A 7,603-nucleotide genomic window follows, 5' to 3' on the forward strand; every position below is an offset into this window, starting at 1 on the left:
GTGACCACTTCAGCGATAAACCAGAAGATATAAGATCATTCTCTGTTTATTTTTCTCTCTGTAAATTTGCTTTTCCAATAAAACAAATGTCTTTTTTTTAAAAAAAAAGATAAGTATACTGTGTAAAAGTTTTTTTCTGCTTTTCTGTGGAACCATCAGATTCTGAATTGTCTTCTCTGAGAATATAGCTAATGAGAATAAAATTGATTAAACGATGCAAATATATCCAGATGAAGAATGTTGAGTTTCTCAGCTCTAAACTTCAAAAATTTTACATGCTTGAAGATTCTCAGTTAGTGGTTAGGTTGTCTATGCATGTTACAGTGAAAATACTGGAGTGTCATGCCTGGATGTGGTTATGTGAGATCTTCCTACAACGAGATGTTACAAAAGTATATAATAAAAAGGGTGCCTTTAACAGAAAAACATGCTGTCATTTCATCTCATCCCAAGAGATTAATCAATTCTAAGATTATTAGAAATTTCTATGGTACATGGGTTTTTTGTTTGTTTTTAAGATGGAAATTATACAATATATGTAATATGCTGGAGCTGTGAAATGGAAGGTCTGGAGTAACTTCTTGGTGTTCTAGTCAGAAAATATTTTCACATCAGCATATAGTGAGCATACCAGACAATTTTTCCTTTTTTTCCCACTTTTTTTACATTTGATTATTATTATCATTTTATGATACAGATCCATATTCCCTTATCCCCTTCCCAATTCTCCCCCCACCCCACCTAGTTCCTCTATACCATTACTAAAATATAGTTCTTCACACACAGTCATATGTCCATCATTGTGGGCATGGACAATGGCAGAGAGTCCAGAATCCTATTGTCAAGATATAGTAAACAGTTTCATTGTAAGTCCATCTTTGTCATACCAGACAATTTTTCATTTTATCAAGTGTGGAGCGATAAACAGCATGTTAGAACATAACAGTGCTGTTGCTAAGTAAATTCTGTGATCATCAGGAGGTATGAAGAATGAAATACATGTGTCATCAGAAGCACCATGAGACTCTCTGGTGGTGTCTTTTAGTAGGCTGAGGCTATTCATGAATCCAGCCTTGCCAGCTTTATCTCCAGGTTTTAGCAGCTCATCTATCTGTGCACCACATGCAGTGAGTGCAAAAGGGTTGCAGTGTGTGAGAGTTGCATGGCTTTAAGCACTAGAATCTGACTACACACAGTACAGATACACAATGAGAGATATTTGAGAGCTGAGGTTGACTAAAGGACTACAAATAGAATGATGATGATGATGAGAGAGAGAGAGAGAGAGAGAGAGAGAGAGAGAGGAGAGATTGTCAGCATTCTATTTGCTTGTTCACTTAGTAAATGCTTACAGACCTAGGACTAGACAGGAGACAGAGCCAGGAGTCTGGAACACATTCAAGTCTCCCAAGAGAATGTCAATAATCCCATTATTTGTGCCTGTCTCTAGGGTCTGTATTATAAAGGAAGCTAAACATGAGCTAGAGCTGGGAATTGAGGCAGGCACTCCAATGTGAGACGTGCATGAATCTCTTATAAGGCTGAATACCTGGATCTAGAAAACCAAACATCTCATTCTACCCCAAATTTTCTCCAAGACATGCATACACTGAATGAAATTACCAAAAATATTGGACCATTTAGCATTATTAAAATTTTCCCTCATTCTCTTTGCCTCTCCATTTTATCTAATCAGTCACTTTTCCCTCTTTTGGTTACTTTCTGGAGAGGAAGTTCAAGCCTTTAAAATAACTTATATATGGCTTATTCTTAGCTGTAAGACTTATTGTTTACACTTAAATAATCTTTGTGTTTTGCTTTTTCTGTTAAAAGGGGCTCTGAGTATTTTATAGATCAGTCTTTTTGAGTTGTGGTAAAAATTGACAATCCTTTCTCAAAGCATGTGCCATAGCATTCAAACTTATTTTAAAAAATTAAAATCCATTCACGGATTTATAATCCTTAATTAAGATCCTTAAATTATAGTTTTTCCTTTTGCCAGTTGTCATGCATACTCTTAGGATCTTAAGTTCTATCTTAGAGCAAGGCTCTAAAGATGGTAGCAGCAACAAAACTACGAAGGAACAAGCTAACATTGAATGTTCTTTATCTCTGAGTTTATTCATTTACTCTTCACCATAACCAAATAATGAATGATGTGCTCATTCCCTTATTTTGCTATTAAGGGAATGGGAGTGCGTGATAATTGAGGAATTTGCACTCCATTACAGGAGTAAGTGCTTGAATTCACGATATGGGACAATTTGGAATCAGGGTTGAGGGTGCGGTGTACTATATAATGATATTTCCCAAGTTCATGGCAATAACAGAATTGACAGAGTACTTTGATAGTGCAAAATATTTAGGAAATTCATGCATAGGTTTTCATAAAGTACATTTTTCATGGATTTTTCTTAAGACCCCATGCACAAAAGAAAATGTTTATTATTATTTTTTTTTAATTTGCTTAAAAGAAAAGGTGGGCCCAGTGTGACGGCCTAAGGGCTTAATCTTCACCTTGCATGTGTCAGAATTCCATATGGGTGCCAGTTTGTGTTCCAGCTGCTCAACTTGTCTTTCAGCTCCCTGATTGTGGCCTGAGAAAACAGTAGACAATGGCCCAAAACTTTTGGACTGGCAACCTGCTTGGGAGACCCAGACAAAGCTCCTGGCTCCTGGCTTTGGATTGGTTCAGCTCTAGCCATTGCAGCTACTTTGGGAGTGAACCAGCAGACAGAAGATCTTTCTCTCTGCATCTTCTTCTCTCTGTATGTCTGCATTTTCAATGAAAATAAATAAATATTTAAAACAGCAGAAGAAAAGATAGTAAGATTATGGGATTTCTGATAATCAATGACAATGCAAGAATGACCCTTTTTTTTTTTTAAAGGGAGAATGTCCCTCCTTAGGAAAGAGCTCCCTTTTATGATGCTTGCTGCTGACCTACAACCATCTAACCAGCTTTATAATCAGTCCCCGGTAAGCACTTTAATTAATTTCTGACAGTTTTATAGCCGGATTCAGACTCATAATAAGACTATATGTATTTTCCAGAACAAGTTAATTTTATGTTGTAATTTACTTAATTTCAAATTATATTTAGAACTTTCATTATACATTTTGGATATCTAACTTAAGGAAGAAAATTAATTTGTTGGATCTTGACTTATAAGGCACTATTAAACAGTTACAACTTAGTAAAAGAAGAAAATATTGATGGGTATATCTGGCTCTCTTCTGCTTTTATTTGTGTTGATTTTTCTCTTCCTGTTAACTCAGTTTCTCCAAATCACCAGAAATGTAAAGAAGCAAAGATTGTAAGTTCTGCATTTTACAACTTCTTGACAGATAAAGGAGAGCATTGGCATGTTTCTGATGTTAAGTTCAAATACCAAGTTCAAGAATCAAAGGCAATATATTTTATTGACCCAAATAGGGTAGATTCCCAATCCCTAGAATAAGTTCAACATTGCTTGAGGTGAAGGGGTAAAAATAGAACCATAAGCAACATGAGTGGCAATTTCAGAATTTCCTTCAAAAATGAGCAAAAGACCCTTTCAATCTTAGAGTTACAACATGAAGACAAGGATCTCTAGGCCAATGAATTTTTAAAAATCCGAACAAAACTCTAGAAACAGCAAGAAGATACTTCATTTGAGACTGCACAATTAGACAAACGAAAGTGGAATTATGTAAAGTGAAGAAAACCATTCCAGAATTAAGTAACACTACCAAAAATCAAATAAGGGTGACAGGAATTCACGAAGAATGGAAAGAAAAGCAAGAATGCAATCTGTATGTAATGAAATAGTAAATGAGAACTTCCCTAACTTGGAAGAAGAAAGAAAGAACCAAATACAGAAAGGATGAAGAACCCCAAATGGACTCAATCAGAAATGATCCTCCCCATGGCACATCATAGTCAAGCTCTCTTTGCTTGATTATAGTGAAAAGATACAGAAATGTGCATGTGAGAAAGGTCAGATAACTAATAGAAGAACACTAATCAGACTTACAGCTGACTTATTTGAAGATAACCTGCAGGCCAGAAGCAATTGGTGTGACATATTCCAGATCCCAAAAAGAAATACACACACACACACACACACACACACACACACACACACACACACCCCAGAACACAAACATATGCACACATGTGGGAGTCAAGAATAACATAGTTAGCAAATTTTTCATTCAAAGCTGAGACTGAAACAAATTCCACAGCAAATACTGAAAGACTTTATCACCACCAGAGCAGCCCTATAAACCTTACTTTAAGAATGTACCAGGGCCTGGCACGATAGTGTAGCGGCTAAAGTCCTCACCTTGAATGTGCCAGGATCCCATATGGGCGCCAGTTCTAATCCCGCAAGCCCCGCTTCCCTTCCAGCTCCCTGTTTGTGGCCTGGGAAAGCACTCAAGGATAGGCCAAAGTGTTGGGACCCTGCACCTGTGTAGGAGACCTGGAAGAGCTCTTGGCTTCAGATTGGCTCAACTCCAGCTGTTGCGACCGCTTACGGAGTGAACCATTGGATGAAAGATCTTCCTCTATTTCTCTCTTTCTCTCTATATCTGCCTTTTCAATAAAAATAAATAAATCATTTAAAAAGGTACTGAAGACAGAAAAAATGAGGCTATTACAGCGAAAGACGGCTAAAGTGGAACATTTCTCAATAAAAATCATGAAAGAAACCTAAATTATGCAATGAGAAACCCAATGTTAGGATTACAGGACAAAAGTCAACGGATGTGTTATACCACATCAACAGAATGAAAGATGAAAATGATATGATTGGTTACAGTGCAGTACACTAGTGGCTAAAGTTCTTGCCTTGCATGGATCCAGATCCCATTACTGGTGCTCCTTCATGTCCCGGCAGCCCCACTTCCCATTGAGCTTCTTGCTTGTGACCAGGAATGTAGTAGAGGAGGGCCCAAAGCCTTGGGACCTTGCACCCATGTGGGACTCCCAGAAGAGGCTCCGAGCTCGTGGCTTTGGACTGACTCAGCTCTGGCTGTTGTGGTCACTTGGGGAGTGAATAAATTGATGGAAGATCTTCCTCTCTCTCTCTTGTCCTCTCTGTATATCTACCTTTCCAATTCCAATAAAAATAAATCATAAAAAACAGAAAAAATGATATGATCATCTCAATCAATGCAGAGAAAGCATTTGATAAAATCCAACACCCATCCTAAAAACCTTAATCAAGATAGGCATAGAAGAAACATTCTATGACACAATCAAAGCAATATATGAAAAACCCAATGCCAGCATCATACTGAATGGGAAAGATTGGAAGCTTTTTCACTAAGATCTAGAGCTAGTGTTAAGACCTTGTTTTTCAGCATAGAACCGGAAGTCCCCATTAGAGTTACTAGGCAAGATAAAAATCTAAAATAATTCAAATTGGGAAAGAAGAAGTCATTATTTTCCATGTTTATAGACAGTATGATTCTATCTGTATGAGAGCAAAAAGACTCAATAATGGAACTATCAGAAATCATAAGAGAATTTAGCTAGATAGCAAGCAGGGCACAAAAATCAATGAACATAAATCAATGGCTTTAGTGTACACAAACAACTCCATGGCTAAGAAAGAACCTTCAAGAACAGTCCGTTTTAAAATAGTGGAGAAGAACCTTAAGTACCTTGAATTAAACCTAACCAAATATGTGGAAGACCTCTATGAGTAATATTATAAACATTAAAAAAGTAACAGGAAAAGACATTGAATAAAGCAGAAATTTATCATCTTCCTGTACTATAATCAACATCATCAAAATGCTCATATTACTGAAAATTATCTGCACATTCAATGCTATCCTAATCAAAATTCCAGCAACATTCAGCTCAGAAATAGAAAAGTTGATACAAAAATTCATCTGGAAACACAAGAGACCATGAATCGCCGAAGTTATCCTGAAGAATAAAAATAAACCTGGAGGAATCACAAGTCCAGACATCAAGACATGCTACAAGACAGTGGTCATCAAAACAGTCTGGTACTAGTACAAAAGCAGAGAAAGAAGATCAATGGAACAGAATAGGAACCCCAGAAGTGAACTCATATTCATGTGTAGCCAAGTATTCTTTGAGAAAAATGCAGAAAATAACTCAGGAGAAAGATTGGTCTCTTCAACAAATGCTGTTGGGATGGTTAGATACCCACATACAGAAGTAATAAACAACTTACCCACAATTTACCTGTACAAAAATCAACTCTAAATGGACCCAGGACCTAAATCTACATATAGAGACCATTAAACTATTAGAGCAAAACAGAAAGCACCCTACAAAATATAGGCCTACACAAAGACTTCCTAGAAATAGCACCAAAACAGTTACAGCCAAAATAAACAAATGGAACTACACAAAACTCAAAATCTTCTCTATGGCAAAAGAAACAATAAACAAAATGAGGAGGCAAGCAACAGAATGGAATAAAGTCTTTACACACTGTGCAATAGATAGGGAATTCATATTCAGGATTTAAATTGAACTTCAGAAACAACAGCAAACCAACCAACCCAATTTGGAAACGAACAGACATTTTCCAAAAGAACAAATTCAAATGGTTAACAGATATCTGAAAAATGCCCAAATTGCCTAGCTATTAGGGAAATACAAATAAAAACCAAACAGAGGTTCCACTAAACACAAATTAAGAATGGCCTATATACAGAAATCTAACAAGACCTACCAGCAAGGATGTGGGGGATGAAAAGGTACCTTACCATGCTGCTGGTGGCAGTGTAGACTAATAAGGCACCAGTACAGATGTCAGTATGTAGAGTCAGTACGGAGAGTGCTAAGACAATTGAAAATTGACCTACCACTAGCAATCTACTCCTGGGAATTTCCAAATAACCTGAGTCCACATATGAGAAACCAAATTGCATCCTTATATTCATAGCAGCAAAGTCCACAATAGGAAAGACAAGAAAGAACAAGAATGGCCTTCAAGACAGAAGGTGATGAAGTCATAATTATCCCTCTTGAAAAGGAGTATGAACCATGGGATTCTCGTTTGTCTTTTAGAAAGTTCCCTGATTATTTTGTATTAGGTTAATGATTTTTGTCTACTAACAACTGTTATCCATTGTATCATTGTTTCATTGCAATATGTTTGGAAGCTAAAATTCTATCAGATAAAATCCAGTCTTTTCAACTCAGTGTGTGAGTGCAAACTCATAAAACATTTTGCATGCAGTGTTAGAGATCCATTGGCTCCCACCACATTCTATAGGTTTTTGGTTATATACTTTAGTCTGCCAATACACATTTTAAATTACATTTTATTACTATTATTATCATTTTATGATACAATTCCATAGGCGCCTGACATTTTCCTTATCCCCTCTCCAAATCCCTCCCCTCCACCTAGTTCCTCTATATCATTACTATAGTCATATGTCCATCATTGTGGGCAAGGACAATGGCAGAGAGTCCAGCAACCTATTGTCAAGATATAGTAAACAGTTTCATTGTAAGTCCATCTTTGTCGGGAAGTAGAAATGCATACTACATTGTATCCTCACATCTGGATGTTAGTCTCCATTTCACAGCTACTGTACATCCCCTCAAATGAAAAGTCATAAT

The sequence above is a fragment of the Ochotona curzoniae genome, unplaced genomic scaffold (genome assembly GCF_017591425.1).
Source record: "Ochotona curzoniae isolate NIBS_2020 unplaced genomic scaffold, NIBS_Ocur_1.0 scaffold_1037, whole genome shotgun sequence".
Lineage (NCBI taxonomy): Eukaryota > Metazoa > Chordata > Mammalia > Lagomorpha > Ochotonidae > Ochotona > Ochotona curzoniae.